Source organism: Triticum urartu, chromosome 1A (genome assembly GCF_056163025.1).
Source record: "Triticum urartu cultivar PI428250 chromosome 1A, HENAU_Tu73, whole genome shotgun sequence".
Classification (NCBI taxonomy): Eukaryota; Viridiplantae; Streptophyta; class Magnoliopsida; order Poales; family Poaceae; genus Triticum; species Triticum urartu.
The window spans coordinates 67936681-67951532 of NC_141873.1; the positions used below are offsets into that span (position 1 = coordinate 67936681).

General features: G+C 47.4%; 1 long non-coding RNA gene across 2 annotated transcripts; it reads right to left on the minus strand.

Moving 5' to 3' along the window:
- Positions 1-3796: 3796 nt before the first annotated feature.
- On the minus strand, positions 3797-6851 carry LOC125547102 (uncharacterized). Of its 2 annotated transcripts, XR_007300663.2 has the most exons (4): positions 6699-6851; positions 6202-6432; positions 4619-4883; positions 3797-4496 (listed from the first exon to the last, which is right to left on the minus strand). It is a non-coding gene; the product is annotated as an uncharacterized LOC125547102 (long non-coding RNA). The 2 variants fall into 2 exon arrangements; XR_007300662.2 differs by lacking the exon at positions 6699-6851 and having other exon boundaries at positions 6202-6692.
- Positions 6852-14852: the final 8001 nt, after the last annotated feature.

The following is a 14852-nucleotide window of genomic DNA, read 5'->3' on the forward strand; positions in this document are numbered from 1 at the left end:
AGACGGCGCACCTAATCAAAGCCGGCTCCCAGTTTCCAGCTCCTCAAGATAGGAAGCTGACTGATCTTCTCGTCTTTTTTTTGCCTCGGAGCCGAACCAGCTTCGGGGACTACTGTCGGAGTAAATGATCACGGGTAGCCTAGCCGGCTCCCCCTGGTTCTTCAGAAAAATTATAGGCCGATTGAGCCTTCAAGCATCCTAGACGTGGGGCCGCCTTCCCCGGGCCGGCTACCTCTCTGGCCGGCTGCGCGAAGGCGGCCCAGCCCTAAAATCCTCATGAAGAAAACCACGAGAGGGTCGGCTCCAAGGAGCCGGCCACGAGAAGACCGACTCCAAGAAGCCGGCCCCCAGCAGGCGGCCGAGATTATGTCCTCAAAGTTTGCACCCACATAACGGCGATGAGACGGGGCGTGGCTACAGTGAAGCCTGCCACCCCCGAATCCCGGAGCGCGCATGGCCACAGAGCGTCGTACGGGGCGGCCATCACCCGTCCGGCGTGGCATTGTTGCCATGTTAACCATGACGTCACCCACGGCAAGCTGTCAGTACGACCCGTGGGTGGCGAGCCCCCTCAGTCAGGGAGACGCCTAAAGGCGGCCAGGCCTCTCACAGTCGGCCTGGGGAATGGCCGACTCCCAGTAGTCGGCTAGTTCACTTCCTCGAAGGAGGTGCCTCATTAAGGAGACTAGCCGTGAACCCGTGCGGACGCACGGGCTAGGTATTTGCTATTATTTTAGAATCCATATTATAGAAGATAGTGATTCATAAAGGACATATTTCTATGAATAAGTTGTCTGTACATTGGACTGATCGGTAAACTAAATTTGGTGTAAAAAAATATATGCTTGGAGATAGCCTACTATCAGATATGTATATTGTTTCTATTTTCATTTGATGAACATAGATAATTAGAAATCACAGAATTCCTTCGCGCATACATGGATTTGAACAGTAACCACAAAAAAATGTCACATTGTCGTTGTTAGTCCTTTATGAAACAAATAAAAAACAACATCACTTATTTGTGTTATGGATGTAGTATTATATTTAGGAAAAATACTGTGTGGACAAAAATGTTTCCTTAATCATAATTTGTTTACTCGTAAATAATTCCATTGTAGACAAAGTAGTAAGGGCACATATATTTTTTATTATGCTTGACACCAGATTTCTTTTCCAGTTAACTGAGTAAATGAACAATGCTTGTTACCCAAGTGAGTGAACCAATGCCAATAATTGACGGTACACCAAATAATTTTGAATTAAACCACACCACAACCTAAGAAATTGCAAATAGGAGCACAACACATATATAAATTATAGAGAGTTTATGTCATCGAGAATCATGGACAGAAATTTGTAATAAAGCAGATTGCAGTATATATATGCACTTGCAACACATTTTAAAATACAAAAATATGTATACACATAATTTTGTTTATTGTAGAGGAGAATATTTTAGAGGGCGCTGTCATTTCCATCCTTCGTTTTTTTCAGCGGCTCATATTGGTACGTCATACTGATTATACGAAATAAAACCAACTAAATGTTTGTTGATTCTTGGCCTTGTATTGATAGTGGACGTGCAAAATCTTCTACTTATGTTTATGTACGTACAGAGACAAAGAATACTTGCTAAGGTACTATTTGAATAATTAATTAAGAACAAATACTTCATCCTAGCATCCTGCATTGACGACCATAGCTTGTGTGCACCGTCTCACATGGATGTTAACCACTTTTTGTAGCAGGTCAAGGGGAGAAAGGATATGTAAAGTAATACGTCAGTAGTAGTGTATGGCTTGAACAAGTACGGCCACACCTATGCTATCCAAATCATCCATGAATTAACTTACAACTTTTGCGTATGTCTCGTCTATGTACGTAACTATGGTCAGACACATGAGTCTAGAATCTGGACCCCAGTAGTGATACAGTGGTGGAATTTTCTGTCAAACTCAAATTCGCCGATGAATGTGACGACGGCAACTCCGGTGATCCGCCAAAGGTTCCTCACTGATCAACGTGTGTGGTGTTCCAACCTATGTACACTGGAGAGCTAGAGAAAATTTGGAAAAATAAGAAGAAACTAATATGTATTAATTAAGTACGAAAACAATCATGGCCAAGTTTTTTTTGCCCTTGCTTTTGCGTGATAAACTATTGACCAAAATGGGGTTTCATCAAATTGTACATGATAACTTTTCTGAATACCTTCTTTGCGTACTGGTCCAAAAGCACCAAATTGATGTATTAATTCGTCACAATCAGTCTTCGCGGAAATGGATCACGGTTTGGAACGGTGGATGGATTCCTTACACATCATCCTCTTTCTATAGGCATGTGAAAATTGACAGCCCGATTAGCCGAATAAAGATGGTTGTAACTATGACCAAACCCTAATAAGAAGATTTGAAGGGTATTTTTCTAGTTTTAAGAGTACGCAAATCGTTGGTTAAGATAGATCAATAGCATGACGAATTTGTAGTTGTTGCATATGCCAAAATTAAACGCCATGTGCTACATACCTGTCCATATTAGATTAGCCGAATAAAGATGGTTGTAACTATGACCAAACCCTAATAAGAAGATTTGAAGGGTACTTTTCTAGTTCTAAGAGTAAGCAAATTGTAGGCTAAGATAGATCAATAGCATGACGAATTTGTACTTGTTGCATCTGCCAAAATTAAACGCCATGTGCTACATACCTGTCCGTATTAGAGCAGAAGTCCTTATCCGAGTTAAATATGTGCAATTAGGCAATAGCTTGTAATCACACGATGCGATCGACATATATCAATCGATGCATAGCTCCAGTAATATTAATGTACTGATCAATATATTACGTACCTAATCATCTATGTATTACTATCATTACCAGTTGATTGCATACCTTTGGGCTGGCCAACGCCGTGGCCGGCTTAAGGAACAAAACACTGGTACTATTCGGAAGTGCTCTTCTGAACTCGAGCACATATACGCTCGTTATCTCTTTCGTTCAATCGCTAGGAGGTTCTCACCACCGCACGTATAGGCCCTGGTATTCCATCAGTATCTTTTTTTACCTGGGCCCATGGCCCACATCTAATGAGTAATAAATATGACCATGTTTCGTGCTCCAAGGCCAGCTCAGAAGTCCTTTGACGACACGAGCCGTCACAACTCGAGATTCTGGACTAACGGTGTTTATTGTATCCCAGTTGCAGCCACCAGCTTTCCCCTACATGATTCACCTCTTCCTCATCCGCCGGCACGGAGGAGATTAATCTGGCCGGAGTAAAGCCATCGTAACCATACTAAGCTGTGTGTAGCACATAAGCATTCATATTAGTGTTCGTATTATTATTAACCTGGCCGGAGCAGTTATTCTAAAGCCATCGTAACCACCAAAATTGATTCTTCTGGAGTACATAATGTTTCCGTTTACATTTTTGTGCCCCAACTTCTCAATCAGCAAGGCCGCCACAAATCATTCATGTGTACTGCAGAGTACAGACCAAATTCTGATTTTACATACCACTCACACTCTACAAGTAATTTCAAATCAAATCTCCAATTTGTCATTTCATATCGAACTACATCCATAATCCGCAGCAACCATGTAATTAGGCCATCCTTGTTGTATGGCAAGCTGACTTGAGTCATTTCACCTGCATGACACTAATCGCTCAAGATACTATTGTTCAAATCAACCATCCCACAGCATGGGCTGCATTGCTCAAGGCAAGACATTTTTACAATACGAATTTGTTGCTAAAACACAACTTTTCCAATGCACAAGGTACCACCAGGAATCAGTAATGAATGCTGCAGGTGCATTTTTTCTGGACACACCCAGTGTAATTCAGAGTGTAGTACACTTCCAGTCTGCATCTTCAGCGCAAACTCCATACAGTTTTTGGTACAAGGGAACTGACTCGCTAACTAATGAGCGAATAGCTAATCACACTACCTAAAATTACATCACTGCCTGACTCAACAAGTTACCGTTCTAATTCTTGTCAAGTTCTACCAGTAAACACTATCCCTTTCTTCTAAGAGCACTAGCAAGAATTGCAAGTATGTGTACTGCCATACCTTTATGTTCATCCGGGCGTTTTAAGGTTCGTACCATACATACATCGGCATTTCCGCTAATAAAACCGAACCCGTATGTGGACCAGGAATTGAATGCATGACATCCCGACGCTGTACTTGACCGCCCAGATAACGATCACACATTCTCAATTAATCCAAAAAAGACTCCTGATAACGATGTACACCTTGGCAAGGTTGACGTTGTTCTGTCTCGATTGCTTGATCAGGTCTCGGGAAAACACATAGATGTGCTTTGTGAGATGACCAGTGAATCGTCTCTCCAAAATTCGGCAACAGCGAGTGATTGTGCTTCTCCCTGTGTTCAGAGCTGTACCATCCATTGCCCTCTGTTCTAGGCAATCTTATCGACACAGGACACTCACATCGATAGGATCTAGTATTCTCGACTCCAGCTTTACCTTGAACATTGGGTCAATTATTGCAAATCAGACCAGCGTTTGCAAAATAAAAATAATACATCCAACGGAAAACAAAGCATCAACTGCTAACAAAACTTGTCACTGGACTAATTAGTGCTTACCGAGCAGCCACACCCAATTTTCTGCATGCATTTCGTTCTCTCAACAATCAGCCCGCTCTGCCCATATCTTATTCTGAAACATTTCTTTCCAAGAATACACGTTGTAAAAATCATCCGCCTCCCCGAGTGAGTCGAAACTTGTCCCTAGTGTCGGCGCAATCACATTTTCGAGGGTTCTCTGTAAAACCCTTCACCACTTCCTCGAAGGCAGTCACTAGCCAAGCCCACAGACGCCCTGCAAGGCGACGCTGCATCTATACTCACCCTGCAAATATTACCAGCTCTCAGCACTAAGAGATTCAGATAAAATTAAACTGCAGAGTCCATACTCCCTCCGTCCCAAAATAACTGTCTCAAGCTTAGTACAATTTTGTAATGAAGCTATTACAAATTTAAGACACTTATTTTGGAACGGAGGGAGTACATTATTAAGCATCCAATAATTTTACTTTCTCAACAGGAGTAGTCTCAGACAAAATTAAACTACCATACGACAAGGTCATTTCTTCATCTAGTGATACATTCGTTCTTGTTTACCTAACAATCCCAATTGTATTGCTCTGCGGTAAATCATGGAACTAGTTTACACGTGGTCAGCCAAGCAATGAGAGTGTGTTGCCACAAAATCAATAGAGGGGTTCTTATTGCAGGTGGATTAGGTTAATACCACGACCCCTATTTTATTCCATGTTTTTCCCATATCCTGGGATTATGTTTTATCCCCTACCCACTGTTTGTCTTATTATTTACTCCAGCAGAGAACTGGCGGTTCATATGATTTCAACACAGAAACACTAGCAAGACACTGAGTACACTTTTGAATCTTGCCAGAGCGAGTGATGCAAAGCTAACAACACTATCAGGCATTCTATGGTTTCTGCAACTTAACTGTAATGCATCGGGCTCGTTCAACTATGGAACGCACCTCTTAGTTCATCCAAATTACGAGCCACGGCTCATCTTCAGTTGGGTTTTCTACGAACACACTCACGGCCTTCTCAAAAGCGCTTATGCGGGTTGGGCAAGGTGTCAAGCTTGGGGCAGAGGCTCCAATCCTCAACCTAAATGCAGTTACTATGATTGTGTCAAACAATTTAACCCACTGAATATCAAGTTGCACATGAAACTACTGAACTGCGAGAAAATTAACCGTTCAAAACAGACAGTTTGCACACTAATTCTTGTCAAACCATGGTGTACTCCCAACAGAAATTCAACCAAACTGTATGACCTTACAAAGCATGAAAACATAGTACTGTAAATCTTCATAGCAATGTTGAATTTAACTTCAATTCAGAACAGTCAGTTTGCACGCTAATTCCTGTCACACCATGGAGTACTCCCCGCAGAAATTCAACCAAACGGTATGACCTTAGAAAACATGAAAATATAGTACTGTAAATCTTCATGGCAATGCTGAGTTTAACTTCAATTCATAACAGATAGTTTGCACACCAATTCGTCTCGCACCATGGAGTACTTCACCCGGAAATTCAACCAAACTGACCTTACAAAGCATGGAAATATAGTACTGAAAATCTTCATATGAATGCTGAATTTAATGTTATCGCCGAGACACTGACCTCTTGTTCCAACCAGGAGCCTGGGATTCATCTTCCCCGTCGACAGCTCAGAAGTGGGAGGCGAGCTGCCCCTTCTCACTGCTGCCGCTGCAGCCACGCCGCAGATCCACCCTTTTGACGGTCACACCCGTGGCCTCGTTTAGCGCCACCTCGACCACTGTCCGCCTGGTGCCATGTGCCGGCGTCCCTTCCGGCACTAGACTCTCCCCAACCTCCTCAATCAGAGTGGATCTGGGAGAGACAAATCACAAAAGCTTAACCGCCGGAACTCGATACTGGAAAACGCATAAGGTCGATTAACAGCATCGGATCGACATATCTCCTGATTGGTTGCTTGAGGAATTCCATCACCGTCGGCCTCCACTCCCTCACTCCCTTGATTTTGAAGTTCAAAAATGACGGACGCGTTTGGGGAAGAACAGACTCGCCCTTTGACCGGAAGCACTTTTCCGAGCCGCGGATCAGACAGAAATAGAGGAAGATGATCCACGACTCACCTCATCGGCGGTGACGGCCGTCCAGAAACCCGTCCGCCCGCGCCGCTAGCCTGGCCCATGAATGGCCTCTGACCCATACGTATTTCACTACAGTTCTCTTTTACCAGCAGCCCTTTAACGCACCGTATAAACTGTTGGCCCACATCCCCATGCATTAACGAACGGAGAAGATATCGGGCATATATGTGCTCGTGACCAGTTACTCCGGGTCCTGGTACTATTGTTTCATGGCGCTCGCACTTCATCTTCGATGTCCATTTCACCCATGTGTTTGGCAACCAGCTGTCTCATCAATGTCGTCGGCAAGCTTAACCTAATCCATCTTTAATTGAATCTGCTGCTATCATAATTTTGAGTCAGTTGTCCGGTAGATGAGTACGTGATATGTGATCAAGGAGTTATTTTTTTCTCAAATACGTGAGATATTGGAAGAGATACATACGGAAAGAGAGATAGAGAGATACGTGAGAGATCTAGCGGGCCACAACCGACCAATTTTCTTTAGGAAAATGATTACAATAATATATTTTAAATCTGAGAATGTAATTTCTTGATATGTGATAGGTTAGGAGAGAGACATGAGGAGAGACAAAGGGGGATACGTGTTATCAAAGAAAAAAAAAGAGGAGGATACGTGAGAGATCTAGCAGGCAACAACCCGCTTATTTTCTCTAGGAAAAATATCACCATAGTAGATATTGTATAAGCTGGACCCACTTGACCAGGGGACTACGTGTAGGTAGGGTCATGTTTACATGTGTTTTGGATCTAGTTTTGACCGGAAAAATTCAGAAGATCTACACCGTAATAATTCGGCCCCACCAGATAAATGGCTCATAATTTCTGATTAATGTGGTAATTTCCAGCGAGTATGTAATTTAGTATAGGAAGATCTACACCGTAATAATTCGGCCCCATCAGATAAATGGCTCGTAATTTCTGATTAACGTGGTAATTTCCAGCGAGTATGTAATTTAGTATAGGTATAGATAAGGCGAGGTAAGGCTACAGCAATAAGCCGCCCGACGGCAGCACTGTAGCCATGCTTACCACGACAAAGCCCCCGTCACCAAAGGCGAGGCAACAGTAACCAGCCTCCGACAAGACCCCCGAGCGGTGGGACCGGCCTGTCGACCAGAAGGCCGGCAGCCGGCGGGGTCCACCAGTCGACGGGTCCATCGGTCGGCGAAGAAGCCGGCCAGCGTAGACACAGACGGCTGGGGCCCGCGCCCAGACTGATTACCATTGTACCCCTAGGGGGTAGGCCTATATAAACCCCCCAGGGCACCCATGCAGAGGGATCCCCTTTTTTGAATAGTTTTAGACACCGCATTGAGGGAAGAAGCGGGCAAGCCTTGCCCTTCTTCATCCTTTCACCGAACAGCTCAAGGAGCCTCTTGTAGCTACTTGTTGATCTAGTGACCATGCGGAGACCCTGCAGAGTAGCAGTAGGGGTGTTATCTCCACGGAAAATCCTGAAGCTGGGTAAGATTCGCCGGCGTGCATGTCTTCGCCTTATCCCGTTTCCAGGTACCGGCGATGTGTTATTGGCTCCCACAATGATAAGCCACCCGTTGGCATATGTCGCACCAACCACCCGACATGGCAGTTTTATTTGCGACGCAAGATGCGAAGTGGCAGTTTTTTGAATAAAAATGCCTACCTCTGAAGAAACTGACAGGCTACACTATCGATCCTACACGGATAAAAATGCCTACCTCTGAAGAAACTGACAAGCTACACTATCGATCCTACACGGATAAATAGCGGATCACACACGTACTACCTCCTTTCCGGTTTGCAAGGTTCAATTCAAGAAACGACCTACTCGATCCTACACGAATAAATAGCGGATCACGCACGTACTAGTACCTCCTTTCCAATTTGCAGGGCTTAATTCAAACCTCTCACCAACCAAGGTACTCCCTCCGTCCGGGATTTATTAGTCCCGTGAGCAAAGCAGCAAGACCAAGGCATGGCAATAATTAACGGCATGCACAAGTTTAAGCCTAATTAATTCCAGGGACTTAAGTGGCTGCATGCGTGCCCTCGGGCTGCGACTCGTTGCATGCTGCTTCGCGTACTGCCTGCGAGCGATTCTAAGTGCCTGCATGCAGCCGGCCGTAATTAAGGCAGCTAACTGATGCGAAAAAAGATACACTTTTAAATCCGTGGAACCATTATTGACGAGGGAGATGATTCGAGTGCACTCGTTTGACCGCCATGCCGGCGTGCGACCCAGACGGGACGGGACGGCACAGTCATAATTTCAGTTTCTCTAGTTTTCCACGGCAAGCTGGCGCGCTAAGCCATTATGCATTGAACTCCGATGACCGTCGCGCTACCTTCCGCCTATAAGTACTGTTTCCCGGCCTTCTCAGGTGCCACCGTGACCCAACTCGCCATATCCTCATAAGCCCCCACCGACCTGACGTCGCTTGCCACATCCGCCATGCCCCCGCCCGTCCGCGGTAGGCGACGCCGGAGGCGGTCACCGCCGGAACTAGTGTTCGGGTTTTCACCGGAAGGCAGACGGAGGGAGGAGGCATTCTATCTGTCTTTAGATGGCAATGCGGAGATCGAGGAGTTGTTGGAGCGCGACCGCATGGCGGAGGAGCAGGAGTTGTTGGAGCATGACCGCCTGGCGGAGGAGCAGCGTATCGCCGATTTGCGCCGCCAGCGGGACATGGAGCAGCAGCGCACCGACGCTCTGAGTCGCGAGCAGAGCGCCCGCAACTGGGCCGACTACGTGGAGGCCGGCGCCCGGCAAATAGCCCTAGAGGCTGTCGGTCATGCACGCGTTCGCGACGCCAATTTTTACTACCAGCTCGTCAAGTGGGTTTCCCGCTTGGAAGCCGAAGCTTCGGTGGACCACGCCGACATGGAAAGGGCCAATGCGCGCGAGCAACGCGCCCTATCACACCTCTGGCAAGTCCGAGGCGAGGCGGAGGATGCCGGTGCCGGCGTTTAGCATGGACAGCAGATGGCGGCCGGCATCGTCTAGTTAGCTAAGAGTAAGTTAGTACTTGTACGCTACTAGAGTGTTAGTGGGAGTAGATAGTTAACTTGGCTATGATGGTTGTCAACGTGGAAGTTCAGTACTCTATATGTGGATCAGACCTGTTACTTTGCTCTGAATGTTGAACATTCCGTTTGAACGTATGGAATGGGCTGTTATTTTTTTAAATGGGTTGTATTTGTCCTCCACGGTTTAGAGGCTGATTTGTGGGCCTAGCAAGTTGACGCGTACACAATCAGGAGATGATTGTACGTGGAGAGGATGACAGCAGGGACCCGCCAAGGTCATGGCAGTACGCAAGCAAGTGCCTCCTTATTTCAAGCCAATAAAAAAATGTCTCCTCCTAGTGGATTTCTGACATCTGGGTCCCATGCCATTGTCAACGTAGTCAATAAACGAGAGAATTGCACAACAAGCGGCTGACACGAGGGACCCAGTAGCTTGCCCAGATATTTTTCTTTTGGGTTAATTTGATAAATGCCACTCCAAATCTGGTGTATCCGAGAAATGCCACTGCAATTTTTAAACTTTGAAAAATGCCATTTCATGCCATTTCTAGTGGCATTTTTCGAAGTCTGGAGTGGCGTTTTTCAAAGTTTGCAAACTACAGTGGCGTTTTTCAAAGTTTGCAAAGCAGTGGCATTTTTCAAAGTTTAGAAATTGCAGTGGCATTTTTATGAATTGCCATAATTAGAGTGGCATTTATCTAATTTGTTTTTGAGACGGAAGCAGGGTATCAACTGGGCTGTGCGGACACTCTGGCCTGTCTAGACAGCCTTTTTCTTTTATGTTTACCACAGACCACCCAGTAGTTTTTTTTCTTTCTGAAAATGGCTAGCCCAGTTCTTTTGTCATTTGTCAAGTAAGTCATTTTATCAGGCATGTTGGGCTGCAAATCTTTCAAGATGAGGAGAGCTTCATTCGGCTGGTCGAGAAAATGGCCTATCAGTAATGAGAAAATGGGCTGTACATTTTTAAAACACATTAAACCGGCAATTATTTTCAAATATCTTTTTTTTTCATTTCGAGATTTTAAATTGCATTGATTTTTATGCGTAGACAATTTATTGGATTTTATATTGATATACATTTATTTTTAAAATCAGACTGAATGTGACTCGAAATTTCGGAATTAAAAACAGTTCAGACCGCACCGACATATGCAAAATTTCGTATAATTTTTTAACCGTGGCCACAATATGGGCTGTAATGCTAACATAAAGAATATGCGCTCAAAAAACCCGTAAGAATTAGCAAATGGGCTGTAAATTATTTGAAATAATGGCAGATGGGATGTATGTTGTTTTCCACATATTTGAGGCTTTCCACAGATGGCCCGTATACTGTTGGATGTCCATCCAACGACCGTCGTGCTTCTTCAATCTATGCTTTTCCTGCTCCAGCCGCTCAAACAAGCGCCGAAGGGACTGCCTGCTCCCTCCTTCCCGCGGTTGGCTGTGCTGCCGCGCAGGCCTCACCGCCCCACCGTATTCCCATCGCTGGCCTAGCCATCTCTCTATTCACCCACATGTTGTTATTCTCCGGCGACGGCAGACGAACCAGTAAACCCTCGTACAGTCGTACTCCCCTCCGCGTGGGAAACAAAAACAACGGCCGAGTCTTCCCTGCCTCCGTGTCGTTCCCTTCCTAGGCCTCGCCGTCGTCCACCGCCTTGGTGCTCTCGGCGTGGCGTGGTCAGCATGGTCAACGACCGACATGCATCTGAAGTGGACTGTACGTGGAGAGGCTGACAGCTGGGTCCACGGCCGCACGCAAGGAAATGCCTCCTTGTTACGCGTAAAATAATGATTTCCTCCACCTGACATCTGGGACCCACCGAAATGGCCTCTATATTTCGCGAAAAAAACGTTACCGCCACTGACAGCTCGGACCCACCAACTATATCTTCGCACGCAAGGAAGTGCCTCCTTATTACGCACAAAAAACGAATACTCCCCCTGCTAGCTGGGACCCATTATAGTGGGACTACTAAGTTGACGGGGACGAAGGGCTTTGTCAACTTAGTCAATATGCATGATTCTATCTCGACTGACCGTACGATGTCCATCCAACGGCCGTAGTGCTTCTTCAACCTCTGGTCTTCTTGCTCCAGCCGCCCAAAGCAGCGCCGGTCGTGCCGCCTGCTCCTACCTCCCGTGGCCGGCTGTGCTGCCGCGGAGGCCTCACCGCCCCCATACTACTCCCACCATTGGCCAGGCCATCCCTCCACTCCACTCACCCACACCCCCTGTTATTCTGTGGCGACGACAGCGCAGCCGAACTAGTGAACCCTCGTACTCCTCTCCGCGTGGGCATCCACTGCCGCGTCTTCCCCGGCTCCGCGTCGTCCCCTTCCTACGCCTCGCCGTCGTCCACCGCCGTGGTGCTGTCGGCGCGGCGTGATCAATGTGGTCAATGACCGAATTCCATCGGAAGAATACTGTACGTGGAGAGGCTGACAACTGGGTCCACGGCAGCCGCAAGGAAGTGCCTCCTTATTATGTGGAAAATAATTATTTCTCCACCTGACAGCAGGGACCCATCGGACGCCCACCAGTATATCGTGAAAAAACGTTTGCCCCTGACTGTTGGGACCCACCCGACGGGCCACCGTATTTCGAAAAAACGTTCCCCCTGCTGTCAGCTTGGACCCACCGGAAGTGCCTCCTTATTACGCACAAAAAATGAATACCCCCTGCTAGCTGGGACCCACCTTGGTGGGAGGCTGACTTGTGGGCCTACTAAGTTGACGGGGACGGAGGGCTTTGTCAACTTAGTGAATATGCATGATTCTAGCTCCAGTAACCGTACGATGTCCATCCAACGGCCGTAGTGCTTCTTCAACCTCTGGTCTTCTTGCTCCAGCCGCCCAAACCAGCGCCGATCGTGTCTCATGCTTCTGCCTCCCGTGGCCGGCTGCGATGCGGCGGAGGCCTCACCGCCCCCTACTACTCCCACCGCTGGCCAGGCCATCCCTCTACTCACCCACACCCCCTGTTATTCTGCGGCGACGGCAGCCTCACACCGCAGCGAACCAGTGAACCCTCGTACTCCTCTACACGTGGGCATCCACTGCCACGTCTTCCCCGGCTCCGCGTCGTCCCCTTCCTAGGCCTCACCGTCGTCCGCCGCCCTGGTGCTCTCGGCGCGGCGTGGTCAACGTGGTCAAGGAACTACTTCCATCGGACGTGGACTGTACGTGGAGAGGCTGACAGCTGGGTCCACGGCCGCAGCAAGGAAGTGCCTCCTTATTACGTGCAAAATAATTGTTCCTCCACCTGATAGCGGGAACCCACCGGACGGGCCACCATATTTCGCGAAAAAAATGTTTGCCCCTGACAGCTGGGACCCACCAGCTACATCTTCGCACGCAAGGAAGTGCCTGACAGTCGGGACCCACCTGGTCAAAGTGTACGTAGCGTTGTCATTCTGGTTGCGAACGTGTACGTACATATATATTGGTGGATATAGAGGCGCGCACGTAGCATATACACGTACGTACAACGGCTAGGGTGCAAGAAAGAAAATACGGCCATGTATGTGTACATACGGGCGGGGTCTCGAACGCCTACTCGCGCATACGTACGGCCAGGGCTCGTGTACATGGCTGGGTCAGAACGGAGAAACAGGGTCGTCGTCGTGTTCATGGGGAGGCAATGGAATGCGTCCTGTTCATGGGGAGGCAACGGAATGCGTCGTGTTCATGGGGAGGCAACGGAACGCGTGGGAGCCAACCGGCTGGGTCGGAACGGAATGCGTGGTCGTGTTCATCGGGAGGGCTTGGACGGAACAGGCGATGGAAACAAGGCCTGGCGTACCGCAAAACGGAGGAAACGGCCTTGTGTTCGACCGGCCACATTCGAAACGGGATCCTGTTCATTGGGAGGGGTCTGGCGTACCGCAAAACGGAGGAAACGGACCTCCTACGACCGAAACGGGGGTCCCGTTGATCGGGAGGGGTGTAGCGTACCGCAAAACGGACGAAACGGACTTGTGTTGGAGCGCTACGGTCGAAACGGGGGTCCTGTTCATTGGGAGGGGTGTGGCGTACCGCAAAATGGGACTCCACGAGATACTATTCATCTCCACCGTCGACCCCCTCCAGCCTCCACGAGCTACTGTTCATCCACCGTCGACCTCCTCCAGCCTCCACCTGCGACTGTTCATCCACGGGCTCCTATTCATCCAGCCTCCACCGCGCGCTACTCCACCGGCTACTGTTCAACCAGCCCTCTCCATGGGGTCCTGTTCAACCACCCCTCCACGGGCTACTGTTCATCCTGCCCTCCACCATCTACTATTCATCCTGCCCTTCACGGGGTGGTCCTGTTCATCCAGCCCTCCACGGGGTCCTGTTCATCCAGCCCCAACCGACTCGATCGATCGGGGTCATGTTCATCCAGAGGCAACACCACGGGGTCCTGTTCATCCACCCCCACCGGGAACTGTTCATCCACCCCCCCCCCCCCGCAACGCTCACTATTCATCCAGAGGCAATGTAACATCCCAAATTTTTAATTTGGAATGTTATACATTAGATCATCATTGCATAGCATATTTTATTGCTTTTGGTGGATCCTAGAAATTCTACGCAACTCAAGGACCCTCGGAGAGAGTTGAGGATTTCGTTATTTTCATATTTGAGTTTTCTCAAATTTTGAAAATAGGACCATTTGATTTTATTTATTTTATCTTCAATTATTTCTATTATCAAAATATGAGAGAGGGAATAAAATGACTTTCCCAAAAATAAATAAATATTGAGGATTTAATAAAAAATCAAATAAGATTTTATTTTGGTTTTATTTGCTATTTTATTTGAATTTAGGAAAAATTGCACGTTTTCAAAACTGCATTTTAGGGCAAAAAAATGTTCATCCTGTTCTAAATATTTTATATAGACGGAGAAAATTTGTTTTGGCATTTTTAGATTTTTATTTATTTTTCTAGATTTTTTGGCGCAGCGAAATTGTTTTAAAAAAACCGCGCCCGACTGGGCCAAGGGCCCAGCCAAGCCAGGCCGGCCCAGCCGCCGCCGCCTTCCCCGCCGTACTCGGAAGGAGTCCGAGCCAGAGCCGCCTCGCCACCGCCGACCCCCTCCCCAAGTCACCCCCCCCTTAAATAGCCACCCCCCC